Source organism: Mytilus trossulus, chromosome 7 (genome assembly GCF_036588685.1).
Source record: "Mytilus trossulus isolate FHL-02 chromosome 7, PNRI_Mtr1.1.1.hap1, whole genome shotgun sequence".
NCBI classification, from domain to species: domain Eukaryota; kingdom Metazoa; phylum Mollusca; class Bivalvia; order Mytilida; family Mytilidae; genus Mytilus; species Mytilus trossulus.
The window spans coordinates 64334472-64353720 of NC_086379.1; the positions used below are offsets into that span (position 1 = coordinate 64334472).

General features: G+C 33.7%; 1 protein-coding gene across 7 annotated transcripts in view; it reads left to right on the forward strand.

Moving 5' to 3' along the window:
* Window positions 1-19249, forward strand: part of LOC134725559 (G protein-activated inward rectifier potassium channel 3-like) — a 73917-nt gene that overhangs the window by 7468 nt on the left and 47200 nt on the right. For all 7 annotated transcript variants that reach the window (XM_063589480.1, XM_063589484.1, XM_063589485.1 and 4 more), the window contains one exon: window positions 13539-13623. The gene's annotated coding sequence lies outside the window, so the exon portion shown is untranslated. The remainder of the gene's footprint in view (window positions 1-13538; window positions 13624-19249) is intronic.

The following is a 19249-nucleotide window of genomic DNA, read 5'->3' on the forward strand; positions in this document are numbered from 1 at the left end:
GTTATAATAGTACTTTTATCATACTTTGAATATTGTACTACAAGGAAACATTGTGACAATCAAATGCATTCCCCATTTAGACCGACTTATTCAAATTCCCTTTACTTTTTCGGTTTTCTTGGTATTAGACAAAAGTGTGTACACATGATAAAGAGGAGAAACACTTTCAGTTTCTCTCTGATATGTTACATATCTGTATTTAATAAGTTCAAAACAAAGATGGGGATTTTTATTAGCAGGGTAATAAATATGAAAAAGAGTGGTAACTAATGGCTATGTCAGCCAGGCCAGAAATTAAATATGAGGAAAATATTCTTAATGGTAAGAAAAAATACTGCCTAAAGATGTTTCTCTTTAAAGTTGTTAGATGACCAAGTTATGGAAGAAGATTAAAGCATTTTACATGACATGTTCTCTCAAATAAGGATCTTTTATCTTTAAAACCTACTAAATACTAAGGACCTATTGAATTTCTCTAAGAAATTTAATCTTTTAAGTAGTAAAAAGGACATTAACACAGAAAATACATCAATAAAATAACGTAAAATTGCTAGGATTATTAATAGTAAATCCTTGTTATAGCTTTATTGCTGTGGTAACCTTTGAGTTTTAACATTTTCAAATGAATAATTGGTTTTAAAGAATTTTTTGTTTGGTTTGAGTCAATATATACAAGTTTAACATATCAATCCTGAAAATTACCAACAAAAATGTAAAATTGAATTGTTTTGAAGATTTAAAAGTTGTTTAATGTTTTAATAGAGTAAATGATGGGACATCTAAGTAGTCTATATAAAAATATATAAAAAATTTAAAATGAACGAACAAAAAGGAAGATCCTTGTTACTTGAATGACAATTTTCACTAGTTGTTTGCCTATTTGACAATCATCTTGAAAGCCCTAATTGATAGAGAGAAATTTTTTGAGCAAAATGATAGTAATGATAGTAATGAAAAAAACACATGACCGATTTTATCAATTGTGTATAGGAGTTATTGCCCTTGAAAAACTTTTAAACAGCAAACATGATCATCAAGATATTATTAAAAAGAAAGAAGAACATAAGTGTATTTGTGGATGGACCCCGTGTAGGCATCATAAAAAGGCATTTGAAGCCTGTAGAAATGTTCACTTCCTTTAGTATTTAAATTTGTGGTGCATTTGCACTAAAGAAATACATGAAAAGAAGTATCTTTCTAATAATAATGTGTCCCAATGTCACGGAATAGAAGTTCCTTCATTATACTCAAGTTCCAAAAGGTACATTTAAGTAAGGCCACACTTAGAAATATTTTGGTTTGCCCAAACCCTACCCAAAGGTTGAGACAGTGGGAAGGTAGGTAGGCATTTTCTTTTTTTTTTTTTTCAAAAAAAGAAATTGAAGTATCAGATGATTATTAGTCTTCATGCCTATTTGATTAAAAAAAACCTTCTTCAAATCAGGAAAATTAAAGAATTGGAGTAGGCAGCTTTTTTCTGGATAGGTAGCATTTGGGCAAACAAACCTATTATTTATTATGGCCTAAATTTTTTAAAATCTGTGTGAATATTCTATTTATATGAACTTTTCTGTTCTCAGCTCCTGTTCTATGTTTGTTGTGTGTTGAAATATTTTGAGTTTACCAGTAGGTGATGTGTTACTTAATTATAAACAAATGTCTCTTAATTGAATTACATCTGCACTTTATTGAAAACAAAATAAATAGAGGAAGGTTAAGACTCTTAAGAGAACTGAACACTCGAGTGAACTGCTACGATACATTAATCCTGGTGATTGTAAGAACAGAGTAATAATCAGTATGTAGAGTTGTTAGTCAGTCTCATTAAAGCGTTGCTGGTTAACCAAGCGCTGGCTTATCCTCGTCAAGGATTAGTATAAGTCTGTCATGTTTCATCAGCACTTGGAAATTACAACAGAAGGTTATCATCATTAAATAAATCTACTTGTATCCACAATATTTCTCCACTTAGTCTCAAAACTAATTAATATCAAAATACATAATTTTAATGGAGGGTATCCATAAATTATGGAAGCAGATAAAATTTTAATATTTTCTTCACATTAAGTTATGATCAGAATCATTTTCTACTGTAATAATATGAGAAATTTATTATTTCTAAAATATTGTATTAAAGAAGAATAGTTTTATCTCAGAAGGACTATTTATACCAGAATTTGATTCAGCTATGCTCCTGGCTACTGTAGAGTCATAAGTTTTTAGTACTACAAGTGCTCCCTTTTGACCAATATCAGTTTGTGATGTTTAGAGCTTTCAAGGGTAACCTCCTATTAAAAAAAATAAGATGTTCCAAAATTGAAATAAACATTAATAAATGTTTATAGTGAAAAGTTGTAAAGTTTTACATTGAAAAATGTAAGTCTGAAGCTGTTTATCAAAAGGCCCAGTTTTAGTTGATTTTGAGTGCTACATAAAATATTGTTGAAATATATTTTTGGTCTCACGAATTAGCCAAACAATGTTATAACTGAAGTTTTACACTAGGGAAGGTATATGGTTTTCTCAGCAGGAATTGAACTGGAGCATAAATGGATGGCTACTTCACCTGAGATATGTCCAGTTCCAGAGACTTCTCTACCAAATAAAGCTTTTGTTAGTTTTGTGTTGCCTTCTCTCTGTGTTGATTACCCATTGGTGGTCTTATGAGCTGTTTTCTGCTCTTATGTCGGGTTGTTGTCTCATTTACAGATTCCCTGTTTCCATTCTCAATGTTTTAATCAAGGCTATATCAGAACATGATATATTGTCATAGTCACAACTGTTTTTAGTTTTCCTACATACCTTGTTACTTATGGTTACACTTTGTTCTACTTTCTCTGTTGGATAGCATTAATGTTTATAATATATTTCTATATATGTACATACCATATACTACTCTGATTGTTAACATGTATAATATTGCCTTTTGTATCATATAGTTAATTTAAAACAAACCACTGCAAAATGACAAGTTCCATTTAGAGACATTTATTTTAGAATCACTGGAAATAGCTTTTATATAGGATGTCTATTTAAATACTTTGATATAGGATCTATATGAATTTAATAATTTGATTCTATTTTTATAAACAAAATGAGAAATGGGCCAGTTTTATAACTAGAAAATATGGAAAATAAGCCAGATTTGTAGACAATATGAAAAATAAGCCAGTTTATTAGAATTTGTGATATACCACATTGATATTTATTTTCCGTAGAAATATGTTTATAAGAGAAATAAGACTGATTATTTGATTTTCTTTGGTGTAAATTATGATGATCTGACATTTGTTTACCAAACTCTAGTGGTCAGTGCACCAGATTAGATCTACCATATGTTTATGAAATAAGATTTATTAGAGCAGTAACCTTAGAACGATGCTTTATGTACCGCTTTTGTTCAAATCAGATAAGTGATTTTTTTAGCTTTTAGAAATATGAACTATATGGCTGGGATAAAACATTCAGTCTGTAAGTTTATTTGTGTCATTGTAACTTAAGTTTTTTAATAAAGTTTGTTTTATTTAATCATTTTTTATACAAATACACTATAATTCCTGTTTTGGACAAAGTGATTTTTTGTTTTGGGTTTTAAAAGGTTGTCATAAACCAGGTTACACTCCCAATGAAAGATGTTTGTAAAAAATTAAATGATCTCTGCTTGAAACACTGGGCCAGTTCTTTCTATTTCAAAGATTCTTAAAACAAAAAGAAAATGCAATGTACTGATTGCTCCTTATATAACATTCCTTCAAACAACCTTGTGATAGCATGAATCAAACTTTTTACAACAGACTAACTATAATTGGTTAATTCTCAGACCTTACCCTTGTTTTATCTAATAAATCTGGTTACCTGTGAAATAAGTAAGCTTCCAGATTTCGTTATTAACATACATTTTACACTTCACCGACTACATTTGTTGGTCAAAGATTCCAGACATTAACTAGCAAAGATGCTGTTAAAAGTCAAGACATACATACAATAAATTCACCATATTTTTTTATTATTCACTCATCTCATTTCCTCATCTTTTACATTGTACAATTAAAAACCCAATAAGGCTATTCTACAGGAAACTTCATTATGTCTTTGCATTACATTCAGCAGATAACTTTACAGAAACATTAGCAAGGACCTTGTTAGATTCTTAGTTTTTCCCCTGAATTGTTCACCACATGGGACATACATGTAGTACAGTCACTATCTGTTCAATAATACTCAGACCTTTGGACAGAAAGCTGTCCAGATAAATGGAATATTTGATTTTCATCATATTCTCACACAATGATACTTGTGAACACAACAACTCTTGACATAATTTGACAGAAAGCTGTGACTCCTAATTATTAGGATTGTTTGTCAACAAATGTTACTGACCATACTTTATTGTAATGTATAGACATTAAGGTCCATCAGTACATCCCGATATTTGTTCTGTTTCTACTTTTAATTTGCCTCTACCAAATGTTTTGAAACTTTTACAAACTGCTTATTACCACAAAATTCATTTGCAATTAGAATTTTGGTGGCTTCACTTTTACCAAACTGGAGTTATGCCCCTTTAAAATGTTATATGCTAGGTAGGGCATCATCTGTTTCCCAGGACACATATTCTATTTGTTTACCTTATTGTAACACAATGACACATTTGATGAAAATGACACATTGTGATGGCAATGACACCATATGTCATGGTATTGACACTTTGTGATGGAAATGACACCTTGTGAACTCAATACAACCTTGTGTAGGCCAAGGCAAATCCTTTGAGGCTTAAAATGTTTATACTCTGTAGGATTGTTGGTGCACATGTTTAGTAGTGACCATACAGTTATTTTCATTTGATATTTTGCGCTGGAGGGAAATAAACTCAGCCTATGACAACATTCTTGCACCTTGTGACAATCTTCCTTCCATATACATCTGTAGGGGACATATCTCAATAATGTAGCAATCTTGTTTTACTGGGACAATTCAGAATTTTTTTCTGAATATCATGAAAAATAAACTAATTTTGAAAAATTGTGCAAATGAATGTAGTTATCTTAAGGACATACAATACAGTTACAGGGGAGGTCATGACGTTGCTAACGTAAAATGTTATTTTCACGACATCAAAATGTGACATATCGTGAAAAGATGCATTTTTGACTGATTTTTATCATTCAAACTGATTTAATTAGAAAAAGAGTTTATGGACCCCTATTTTTCAAAACAGCAATTTGTTTCATTTTGCAGGGAGATTATGTGACCCAAATTTTCTAAAACTGTAAATAGAGGATTTTTTAAAATTTTGATAAACATGCAGCAACAAATGACGTATTTTCCTCAATTCATGAATATTTGATAGACACTCTATCCGAATGGATTAAGGCAGTGAGGTCGTTAATACAAATCAGAATTAAGAAACTGAATGGGTCCATCAATGCCCATGCTACGTCAATCTTTAAAGACCCAAATGTTGCTAATCACCTATCCGACCTCCATGATAAATATGTTGTTGTCCCCACAGACAAAGCCCCAAATAACATCGTTTTTGTCTGTAAAAGTCATTACATTAATTGCTTGATAAACGAATTAGGTATACCAATTCACTTGGAAACTCAACATATACCCTCACGACACTTACCAAAGAGGAAATCCTGGATAATCATAGGTCTGTTCTTTGTTCCTTTGGTATTTCAACCAAAGATGAAGAACTGGATCTTCCATCACTGTATTGGATACCTAAACTACATAAGTGTCTTTACAAACAACGGTATATTGCTGGGTCTTCCAAGTGCTCCACGAAACCCCTTTCTAAATTATTAACATCTATTTTATCAGCAATCAAAGACGGGCTTCAAAGTTATTGTGAAACTGCCTATTCTAGAGGTGGCGTGAATCAGATGTGGATACTTAAAAATTCCAAAGATCTTTTAGAGTACATACAATCTAACTCTCTTTCATCTTGTAATAGTATTAAAACATTTGACTTTTCTACTCTTTACACAAGTATTCCACATTCCAAACTAAAAGACAAATTAAAAGAGTTGGTATTACTTTGCTTCATAAAAAAGAATGGCCAACGTAGATACAAGTATCTTGTCTTAGGGAGGGATACATCCTACTTTGTAAAGAATCACTCTGATTCAAACAAAAAATTCTCTGAAACCAATATTATCAAGATGCTTGATTTCTTAATTGACAACATATTTGTTTCGTTCGGAGGACGTGTTTTTCAACAGACTGTCGGCATCCCAATGGGAACAATCTGTGCCCTTCTACTTGCTGACTTGTTTCTTTATTATTATGAGGCTTGACTTCATGCAGGAACTTCTTAGGAAGAAAGATAAGAAGTTAGCAATATCCTTTAACTCTACTTTTCGCTATATAGATGACGTTCTTTCACTAAACAATTCAAAATTTGGTGACTATGTGGAACGAGTCTATCCCATCAAATTGGAGATAAAGGATACTACAGATACAGTTAAGTCGGCTTCATATCTTGACTTACATCTGGAAATTGACAATGAGGGTAGGTTGAAGACAAAACTTTACGACAAAAGAGATGATTTCAGCTTTCCAATTGTGAACTTTCCATTTCTAAGTAGCAACATTCCAGCAGCACCTGCATACGGGGTATATATCTCCCAATTGATACGATATTCCCGTGCTTGCATTTCCTATCATGATTTTCTTGATAGAGGGTTACTGCTCACAAGGGAGCTATTAAACCAAGAGTTCCAAATGATGAAGTTGAAATTATCCCTTCGTAAATTTTACGGACGACATTACAAATTGGTTGACCGTTATGGAATAACCGTTTCACAAATGATATCGGATATGTTCCTTACCTCGTAACTACACTCCCCTTCCCTTTCATGAATTTGACCTACCCAATTAGAATTTACCGGATTTGTGGAGCAGGATCTGCTTACCCTTCCGGAGCACCTGAGATCACCCCTAGTTTTTGGTGGGGTTCGTGTTGTTTATTCTTTAGTTTTCTATGTTGTGTCATGTGTACTATTGTTTTTCTGTTTGTCTTTTTCATTTTTAGCCATGGCGTTGTCAGTTTGTTTTAGATTTATGAGTTTGACTGTCCCTTTGGTATCTTTCGTCCCTCTTTGATAAATATAAGTTATTTCTGAATAAAAAAATGCATAATTTTTTAGGATACTTATGAAATACAGAAATTACCGATTATTTAAACAAAAAACAATTTGTGTTGATCTTTTATAACAAAAAAGTTATGTCTGTCTTTCGAAAAAGAAATTACGGCCACAAATCTGAATTTTGAGCAAATATACAAAATTTCGACCTCGTTACCTGAAAAAGTAGCACATGAAGGTATATTTTCTATTACATATTTGATTTAATCAGGTAAAAAATAGCCTATATGCAAATTTTCATGAACTTGTAAATACAGGATCAAAACTGTATCATATGCCCTTAAATTATGAGTACAGAGATTGCATTCTACTATATCTGTAACTTAATGTGAAAAATCCATATTTGATACCACCCACTCAACGAAACGCCAAAATCTGAAATTTGATAAAAATATAACTGCGAGATTCAATCCAAAATATTGTTTCATATATTTGATCTGAACAGAAATTCCCTTTTCGATAACAACACGAAGACATAAAACAAAGCATGTTTTTTTTAAAGAATTTAATGGTACCTGTGTTTTAGGAAATAAAACCTGTATCATTGTCATTGTATTCCTAGCACATGTAACATGAAATAGAAAAGTGGTCAATTTCAACATACTGCCTTAGATTATTCTATATACAGAGCAAGGTTTATCTGGTAGACAACTGATCTATTACTATATCTGATTGAAAGTGAAGTTATGATCACTGTTTTTACCCTCTTATGTAACAATAGCATCTAGCTAACTGGAATGAATTAATCTGTCTGTCTGCCACATTACATACATCTTGCTCTAATTTAACAGTCTGTTAGGAGTACTCTTTCTCTTTTTTATGTTACAGAAAAAAAAGAAAAGGTATTGTAAAATTTTGCACTATGAATCAACAGAAAATGAGTATATGGGCTAAAAGCTTGAATTTTAAATGTCTCTCTTATCATTACTAGGCCAAATGTCCCACCTTTTCGTCACTAGGCCAAATGTCCCACTTTTTTGTCACTGGGCCAACACTTTTTCACCTTTATGCCAAATGTCAATTGCTTAGTAAAATGTCACACCCTTTCATCACTAGGACAAATTTTCCACTCTTTCAAGCCTTGGCCAAATGACTCACTTTTTCATCCTTTGGACAAATGTCACACTCTTTCATCACTAGGCCAGATGTCCCACTTTTCCATCACTTTGCCAAATGTCACACTTTTTATCACTAGGCCATATGTCCCATTTTTCCTTCACTATGCCAAATGTCAGACTTTTCATCACTTAGTCAAATGTCACACATTTTCATCACATGGCCAAATGTCCCATTCTTACATCACTAGATCAAATGTCCCATTCTTTCTTCACTTTGCCAAAAGTCCCCTTCTTTCATCACTTGGTCAGATGTCCCTTCTTTCAGCACTTGGCCAAATGTCCCACTTTTTTCTTACTAGGCCAAATGTCCCACTTCTTTCTTACTGGGCCAAATGTCCCAATTTTTTCTAACTAGGCCAAATGTCCTACTGTTTTCATCACTAAGCTAGATGGTCAACCCATCCATCACTTGAACAAATGACTCACTTTTTCATCACTTGGCCAATTGTCTCACTTTTCCATCACTCGCGGCCAAATGTCTCACTTTTTCATTACTATGCCATATGGCCCACTCTCACCACTAGGACAAATGGCCCATTCTTTCATCACTGGGCCAAATGGCCCATTCTTTCATCACTGGACCAAATGGCCCACTCTTTCATCACTAGACTAAATGGCCCAGTTTTCCACCACTGACTTTTTCATTGATTCTGATCATTCACCCACTTCCTTTATTTTGAGAACTGGTTGAAATTGATGGTGAGATGTTAGAAATCAACCACCCACCATTATGGCTGCCTGCAGGTTTAATAATGAGTTTCACATTTGAGCAAACAGGAAAATGTCCTTCCTGAATCTGCTTACCCTTCTGAAATCATATAAGACTAAGAGGATTTTTGTGTGGTACAAATATACTAATTACCAAAAGTTTGAGACCAATCAAGGCGAACAAATGAATGCAGATACCAGTGGGTGACTTTAAATGAGAATAGAGCTCTGTGTGTGCATGAAATATTGCAAAACATCAAAGGTACTTTACCTCATATTGATGTATTGTCTAATTTGTATGTAGGCAGAAAAAGCTTCCTCATTAAAATCTATGTCGAAAGTTACACAAAGTAAAGTACAAAGCTTGTATTGAATTTTACTTAACAGTTTATGTTTCAAAGTATATATACTAAATTAGGTTTATTTTCAAAGTTAATTAGATATGAATTAATAATTATTGATTAAGAAAAACCTTTCAGTGAACATTAATAGAGAGGGAAAAGATACCAAAGAGGTACTCAATCTTATCAGTGAAAAAGAATAAACAATGTCATCGCAAAAAGTGAAAAAAACAACCAACCAAAACGGCAAAAGACAAACAACAGTACTAGCACACAAGACACAACATAGAAAACTAAATACTGTGGATTCATTAATATTTGTTGGATACCAATTTTCGTGGGTTTTGTGGGTACTGGAAAACCACGAATTCAAATGTCCAACGAGTAGCAATTTTTTGAATAGGCTTTGTATACAGTGATTGACAAAACCACGAAATCAAACATCCACGAATATGCAAGTTTTCAGCAATCCACGAAAATTGATATGCACAAAAATAAATGAATCCATAGTACTGAGCAACATGAACCCCACTTATATCAGGTGCTTTTCTCAGTTGTCTGGAAGAGTAAGTAGATCCTGCTCTACACGTTTTCCAGTTGTTTAGTATAAGTTAAAATGGATTCAAACCAGGAATTTGGTGCATAAAGGTTAAGAAAACAGACTGTGAGATATTTTTCTGACAGTAGTCTCACATTATCTGAAGAATAAATGTTAAAATTTGAACATATCTATTAGAAGTAAGTATGTAGTTTGTGATTGTGTTGAAAGTTGTGTGAAGTAAATGCTATTGAAATCAGCAGATTAGATAATTTCTGTGATAACAGTCTTTTTAGTGACAAGCTGTGTGAAGTATTTATAAAACACCTGTATTTTCAAGGGCACCTGTTCCATTGCTTCCTGGATGTGCCAATCAATTTTAAATGAATCGTAGAAAACTTGTCTGAGAGGTTTTGGTGTATTAATCTAAATCTTTGAGTTTATTTGTTACAATCTGCCTGTTTTTATACTTTTGTTCATTTGTTGTCATGATTTTACTATAAATCAATTTTCCAGATGTCTTTAAAATTATCTTTTGTTTTTTGTTCAAAGTGAAGTATTTTTAAGTAGGTTAGTTTTTTGAAGTATTGCTAAATGGGATCAGTTCGTTGGTCCGAAAGGTCAATAGTCCGAAGGGTCAATAGTCCGAAGGGTCAATAGTCCGAAGGGTCTTTGGTCCGAAGGGTACTAGTCGGAAATACTCCGTTAATAATCATCTCCCTCTCATACAGGGTCGGAACCCGGGAGATATCGGGCGGGAACCGGGAGACAAGGGACGGGGAACCAGGAGTGGATGAGACAGGAACCCGGGAGTGAGGGACAGGAATCAGGATGAATGGGACGGCCGGAAGAGGGTGGACAGGGGGACGGGGGTAGAGGGGCGGGAAGCGGTGACCAAAGGGGCGGGAAGCCGGGGTAGAAGGGGCGGGAAGCGGGGGCAAAAGGGACGTGGAGCGGGGAGAAAACGGGCGAAAAAACGGAGTAAAATTAAAAATGGAAATATTGGACACCCCCTAGCCACCCCCTGATAGAACGGTTTCAGGATGGAGAGACATTTTTTTTTACAATTGACAGTTTTTTTTAATGAAAACAGTGGAAATCACGCTCAACTGTAGCCATTGAAAACATTAAATGGCGGGTTTGAATGAAAACAGAATATATACCAATATGTTAAAGTAAATGTCTTAACTCTTATGACATTTATCAGGGGTGGACAAGGGTATTTTATCCCCAAAGATCCAACATCCTGCCTCCTCTACCCCTTACAACCACGTCCTCTGTTTGTTCATAAAAAGGCTAGGGTAGGCATCAAAAACGAGAGAAGGTAGGCTGATACCAGAAACACGCATACTTTTTTATATGGTCTCAACACCCCCATAGTAGCAAATCTTGTTTCGATATAATTAAATCGTTATCTCGATATATTTATATCGTTATCTCGATAAATATTTATTTCGTTATCTCGATATAATTATATCGTTATCTCGATATTTAAATCGTTATATCGATATATATTTATTTTGTTATCTCGATATATTTATTTCTATATTATTTCTATATTTTTATTTGGTAATCTAAAAGACACTTGTAAACATATAACAATTGATGGTTGTAGCGAGATGAGAGTGATACAATCTCGCATTATAGAGGAAGAACACAATTAAGGGGGTGTACACCCCTCCCCCTCGAGTCCAGCGTACGCTTAAAAATAGCAGTGAATCCAGCGTACACTTTTATTTTTTCAGCGTCTATTTAATTCTGGCAGCGAGCACAGCGTACAGGGTAAATTTTGGACTCTTGCATAAGTACAGCGTACGCTCTTAAAAACGGGTCAAATCCCGCGTACAAAAAGTGAGGTTACACCCTCATTAAGGGGAGTTATCACTATCGCCGACGGTCACCCCTCTATCACATATCCAACAGGGAGGGTTGGTACGGTGATAGAGGGGGTGGTGACGGTGGTGGGAGTTTGGAAAGCCACGGTGACTAGGGGCGGGGAGCGACAAAAAACAGGGGTAAAACGAAAAAGTGAAAAGGGGAGCTTGGGGGAAGCGCACACACACACACACGAGGATAGGAGTTAAATAGACTAGCTCAATCATGATTTCACTGCTAATTAGGAGGGGGATAGGAAAAGAAGGGGTAGTAATATCCACTTCCCGCCCCGAACTTCCTGATCCCGCGCCCTTCTGCCTTTCAGTTCCCGTCTCCACGCACCCTTTTATTCCCGGCTCTCGTCTGCCCGCACCCCTTTCTCCTGGTTCCCGCCCCCCAACTCCCGGTTTCCACCCCCGACTTCCGGTTCTTGCCTCTGGACTCTTGGGGCCCCCTATCCGACCCTCAATAATGTAGCTACGGAATCGGCCGAGTTGTGCCAAAATGAGGCCGTATAATCCCGAAATATGGCCGACATTAACCGGAGAAAACCGAATATTTTGTACTCGGCATAACCTTCTCCCCCCTACGGATTTGTCAAATCTTATATTTACCAATGACCTTTCGGACCAATGACCCTTCGGACCAATGACCTTTCGGACCATTGACCCTTCGGACCACCGACCCTTCGGACCACCTACCCTTCGGACCACAAACCTGTCGGACCAATGCCCTGGAACCTTGCTAAATACATTTATATAATTTCTAATTTCAAAAGCTGATATCATAAGTTTAAATTAAAAAATATTTGTCTTAAGTTGATATAGCTGATAAGATTCAGATACTGACATTTCGAAGGTTAACTTCTTTAATCTCATGATATTTACTATTTAAGGATATTTTTATAATGTCTCACCTTGCATACATGAGCCTTTTGTGTTGTCTGCTGGTTAAAAAAAATATACAATTTGAAAAATGTCTTTTTCATTTTTACCATATTCTGTAAAAGATTCGAGAGGGACATTCAAAAATCTCATAAAAACTCATAAAAACTCATAAAACTGACAATGCCATGGCTTAAAAAAAAAAGAAAAGACCAACAGACAAACCATAGTACACAAAACACAACACAGTAAACTATAGAATGAGCAACACAAACCTCACCAAAAACAAGGGTTGATCTCAAGTGCTCCAGAATGGGAAGCAAATCCTCCTCCACATGTGGCATTCTTTGTGCAAGAATTGCAAAATTTGAAAATAATTGTATGTGGGGTAAACATTGATGAGACAGCAACTGAACAATACAAGTTAAACAAAATGGAATTCTGCTGATCACCATGAAGCCTTCAACAATGGACATGTGACTCTATCACCATGAGGATGAATAAACATTGAGTCTATTTTATGCAATTTAGCATCTCTAGTATCTTATGAAGATATAATGATTGATGTATTCTGCTAAAAAAGCAACAATCATAAAAAAAACATCCGTTAATTTTGACAGTTTATCAACTTAGAATTCAGGCCACAACTGAATGACATTCTGCATATTTGGCAAGCTTAAACTTATGGTGCTTCTATTATTTAATATCTGTAACAAAAATACTGTTTTACAACAATATCACTATATTGTCTTACCAGTGAGCATCAGTTTTAAGAAAATTTTACAAAGATTGGTAACTCAGTGATCAGTTCAATGTTAAAGTCAATTTTAGGAACTTTGTGTATTTGTTCTATTTCATCAATATGAACAATGTATTATTTTATAATTTTGAACCGGATGCTTTTATGTTTTATTTTGCAGAGAACGTACAAGAATTATAAGAGAAGGCTTTGATTTGACTAAAGGATTAAAGTAATGTGACAACATATATGGCCAATAAATTGAGGTAAGTTTTAGTATATCATCTTATTTATATATACATGTAATAATTATACTCCACTCCCAATGGAGGGAGAGTTCATTTTAAAAATCTGTCTTGTCTGTTAGTCTCATTAAATTTCATCACAGTTTTCTCTAGAACCACGATCTACAAAAAAAACCTCGAAGGAGACATCATTATCTCTTGTCCTTGTATCTGTCTCTTTGTCTGTCATAGCTTGATGACACGTTTGACTAGGTCTTATTAACCTTGACCCTGACCTGTCACAAATGTCATAATATTGACCTGATTATCAGTTCTTACCAATCTAATATTTGAGATATCAGCTGCTGTCTTTATTAACTTGTTTGTTGCTCTTAATTAACTAGAAGTTAATATTGCAGCTGATATATTACAAAATCAATATGTAGAAAATCCGATAATCTGTACAATATATATTTTAAACATTGATTAAAGATATATACATACTTTTAATTGTTGTTTACGAATGAACTGACATAAAAAAAGTGTTAACCTTAAAGATAATGTGTTTTAAATTTGGTCCTATGGCAAAGCCAAAGGCGACATAATTTGCACTCCTTCAGTCTGTCTGTCTGTCAGTCCAACAAATAAGTTTTTTTCGTTCTTGAAGATATTGATTGAATATTTGGTGTACTGTTTTATCATGACTAGTTTCAAATTATATTTGAATTTTGATTGGGTCCGATTTTGAGCAGAGTTATAGCCCTTGCACTTATAAAGTTCACACAAGTAGTCAGAATTCTTCTCTATTTTTTTTAGCATGATTAAAGATATTGATTTGATATTCAGTAAATATTTTTACCATGACAAGTAATATGTCAATTTTGAATTTTGTTCAGTTCAGAAACTTCAGATGATTTTTTACAGTTATTCATCCTCTGATTTAAAATATACATGCACAGAGTCAGTCTTTCCGCTTTATTTGATCATGCTTGAAGATTTGATAATAGATAACTGTACAAATAAGTTAGCATTTTGTTTCAGTACAATGAATATTTTTGAATGTTAGGGGGCTACAAAATTATGTATATCAATGCATAACGGTCAGAAAGTCAACTTACTTAACAGACTGGTTTAAATCAGACTGTAAGGTCAGAAAGTCAACCTACTTAACTGTAAGACAGACTGGTTTAAATCAGACTGTTAGGTTAGAAAGTCAACCTACTTAACTGTAAGACAGACTGGTTTAAATCAGACTGTTAGGTTAGAAAGTCAACCTACTTCACTGTTAGACAGACTGGTTTAAATCAGACTGTTAGGTTAGAAAGTCAACCTACTTAACTGTTAGACAGACTGGTTTAAATCAGACTGTTAGGTTAGAAAGTCAACCTACTTAACTGTAAGACAGACTGGTTTAAATCAGACTGTTAGGTTAGAAAGTCAACCTACTTCACTGTTAGACAGACTGGTTTAAATCAGACTGTTAGGTTAGAAAGTCAACCTACTTCACTGTTAGACAGACTGGTTTAAATCAGACTGTTAGGTTAGAAAGTCAACCTACTTAACTGTAAGACAGACTGGTTTAAATCAGACTGTTAGGTTAGAAAGTCAACCTACTTAACTGTAAGACAGACTGGTTTAAATCAGACTGTTAGGTTAGAAAGTCAACCTACTTAACTGTAAGACAGACTGGTTTAAATCAGACTGTTAATTTTGTCATTGGGCAATTTATCCCAACTATACAGTATAGTTTTTGCTCATGCATGACGGCTGTACAATGACCTGTTTACTTCCTTGTTCTTGGGTCTCTGGTGGATAATTATCTCATTGATTATTTATATTATCTACCTCCCAATCATTACATTACATTAGTTGACAACAGACCATTAGAAAAGTACCAAATAATGAGGCTGATGAAAACTGCTTTAGCCGTATATATTCATTTCCTTATTCTTTAGTAGCACGCAAAATTTCATGGAAACCCATGAGATCAGCTACTACAAATGTAAGTGTACCGTACAACTATCCTTGTCATCAGCCCTGTTATTATTATCTAAGTTTCAAACTTGGAACTTTAAATAATGAAAACTTAAATTATAATCATCTATTGTATCTGGGCCTTGGTGGCATATAAGTAGTTACTACTGTAACCACTCGCCAGTCAGAACTGAGGTTGTGAGTTCGAACCCCGCTCGAGTGGGTGCACTTGACTCCAATCTTAATTGACTAGGATTGAAGGTCCGTGGTTTTCTATGTGCACTCTGGCTTCCTACACCAATTAAAACTGGCTGCTACGAAATAGCCTAAATGCTGTGCTTAAAAGTGGGGTTTAAACAATAGCAATCAATCAATCTATTGTATCATTATCTTTTTCTTTTTATTGATCAAAGAAAAGATGGGAATTCAACTATATCTTCTGTGCATTACCATTTTGATCAGCAGATAAAGCTTGCTACTTCGTCCTTAAAGATGTGACATATAGCTGTTAATTTCTGTGTCATTTGGTCTCTCCTGGAGAGTTGTCTCATTGGCAATCATACCACATCTTCTTGTTAAGTATTACAGGAAGTTGTCCTTATTCAGTTCATCTTAATTTGTTGATTTTACCATGCACTTTTGTTTTTTTTAAACCAAACTGCATCATTCTTCAGGTTAAGTTTTGACCATTGTTTATTAATATGGTCAAAGGCTAGGTTGAAATAGAAATAAAAAGGCTCAGATTTGATTCCATCAAAGTTCATGCAATGTAATCATGACCTTTTTCACACCAAGCAATATAATTGTTCCCCCCCACCCACCCACCCGATGAAGACAAAAGGCCATCAAATGCATATGGCTCTGTTCTGATGATGGAAAATTTAGAATTATAAAACTTTATATTGATTTAATTAAATGATTCCAAGGTCTGTAGGTGTTATCTGCTTCTTCAAGGAATAATGTTTGATCAGAAGTCATTAAGTTGATTGGTATAACTGTTATGTTCAATTAAACATACAGTTTTGTGATGTAAAACCATTGTTAAAACAATTAGAGATATAACCTATTTTACAGTTGAATATGTGTCAGCCGCATGCACTTACAGGGAATATGACATCTACGATTTGTTGTTTATCCAGTGCTTTATCGCTAGTCGATACAGTTTAATTATTCTGGGTTGATTTAAAAATGGTCAACATTCTTTTTATCTCTGGTTAATATTGATGTCAAGGTTTAAATATTATGCACTTTTCAAGAAAATATTCTCATTGATTTATTCGAATAGGATCAAATCATTAACACATGGAATTTATAGAGTTTAAACAGAAAGCTTCCTGATGTAAAATAGATTTACAATGATTAACGTAGTATCTGAATTTAGATGACGTTAACTCAGACAGTCCACAAACAAATCAAAGAAAAAACAATACTTAAAGACAAAGAACAAGTTTTATGGGAATCTTTTTTTAATGATTTATCTGTTAATTTTTCCTTTAATAGCACGTCACAGTACTATAGAACTTGGTAAAGCATGCTCTTAAGTCTTTTTTTTTTTTTTTTTAGCTTGAAAGAGAAAGAGTATTTTGCAATCTTTACTGTTTACCTTGATTTTTTGTCACAGAAGTGAGACTTCGGCTTGCTGTTTAAAAAATAAATATTTTGAAGATTATATGGTCAAAAGGTCTGGTATTATCAATATGCACCAGTTATTCCCATGTCTGTTGATCAAATTTACCATTGTCTTTAACTTTGTAAAATGCTATATTTTTCCCAGGCTCAGAATAGAAAGCAGAAATACTGTGATTTTTTTTACGTTTTTGAAATATTTAAACTAATAAGCCATTGAAAATTTGGCTGGAAATGATGATCTCCAGATTTTTCATACTGTGGTAAAAAATTAAGAAATAATTTATCAAAATTTTATAAAATTTTCAAAATTTGGTTTTTAAACTGTATGTAATAAAATTATGAAAAAAAAAGTTGGAAACAAATTTAACCAGCAAACATCCTTTAGTTTTACATTATGCTCCATTTTTCAGAATCCAAATATAACAAAACTACATTCTTCTTTTTAAGTTACTATTATAATGCTGTGTAGCAATGAATACTGGTCACTACAATGACCTGCATTTTATGTTTCAGTAAAATTGGTAAAGTTTCAAGTAATGCATTCAAAATGATATAATGTATTAAATAGAAAAATCAAATTTATATAAGCTGTTTGAACCAGTTGAGAAAGAGAACATTGGATTTATTGTGAATTTCTCCATATAAAAAAGAAGATGTGGTATGATTGCCAATGAGACAACTATCCATAAAAGACCAAAATGGCACAGACATTAACAACTATAGGTCACTGTACGGGCTTCAACAATGAGCAAAGCCCATACATACCCCATAGTCAGCTATAAAAGGCCTCGATAAGACAATGTAAAACAATTCAAACGGGAAAACAAACAGCCTTATTTATGTAAAGAAAATGAACGAAAAACAAATATGTAACACCTAAACAAACGACAAAACTGTATTACAGGCTCCTGACTTGGTACAGGCACATACATAAGTATAATATGGCGGGGTTAAACATGTTAACAGGATCCCAACCCTCCCCCTAACCTGGGACAGAGGTATAACAGTACAACATAAGAAAGAATCACTGTTTGGTTCAGGAGTGGTATCTATTGAAAAAAGAAATATCATCAAATCTTATGGTTTCCTGACAAGTATTGATATTTTTGGAATTAATGTTATAAAGGAAACTTAAGATAAATGAGGCAATGTGCTCATTGAAACACTATGATTCAGCAAAATTATAAAATAATAGGATCATATAGTATTTGGCATGATTACTTTTATGTAAATTTACAAAAAGCCATTTACATTTCAGAAAATGCTATCAAATATATTATGTTTAATTGTCCAGAACAGATTTTATAATTCAGAAGTTTTATCTTATGGAAAAAGGGGAATGAGCTCATTTTACACTATTTAGGAGATTTTTTGGGATTGGTTGCTAAAATATGATAATAAATGAATAAAATCTAGTTAATGGTTTGATTGCAACAGACTGTGATGATGATGATACCTCAAACAATATAGTGGTTGTATTCATCCCAGTATGATAGTTCCATTCTAGAAGAGGTGAATCATAGGTGGTTAAAGGGCCTGAATTATTTGAGTAAATTGTTTCAAATTTGGCAGATTTTACAACACAAGAGAATGATATAAGGGGTTTCTCAAATTGACCATGCAAGAAGTCCTTCATCTTGTAGTAATATTTTCTGTATTATCTTTGAAAACTTCTTATGTTAAGATCTTGTCATTGTAAGAGATCATCATGTGCCCTGTGAATATGAACCATTGAACTGTTCCTTGTGAAGTATTTTTTTGTCATGCATGTAGACCATATTGCAACTTTTTACCTGTTAGTGAAGTTAAGTGTATAAGAGAATATTTGAAATTTGAAAAGCACACATGCAGAATTAGAATGGAGAGGTTAATTTAGCTATACAGGAATCTCATGCTCTATTCTGTTTAGTCCCCTGTGGTGTATAAACAAAACCTGCTGAGATTCTGGAAAGTCTTGAAAAAAGATGGTGTGCAATCATTAGAAACTCGAAAAGATTTCAAATAAGATGCAATTTTTTTCTAGACTATTTTTTTGTCTCCCCTTATGACAGAGTAATGAGTTACA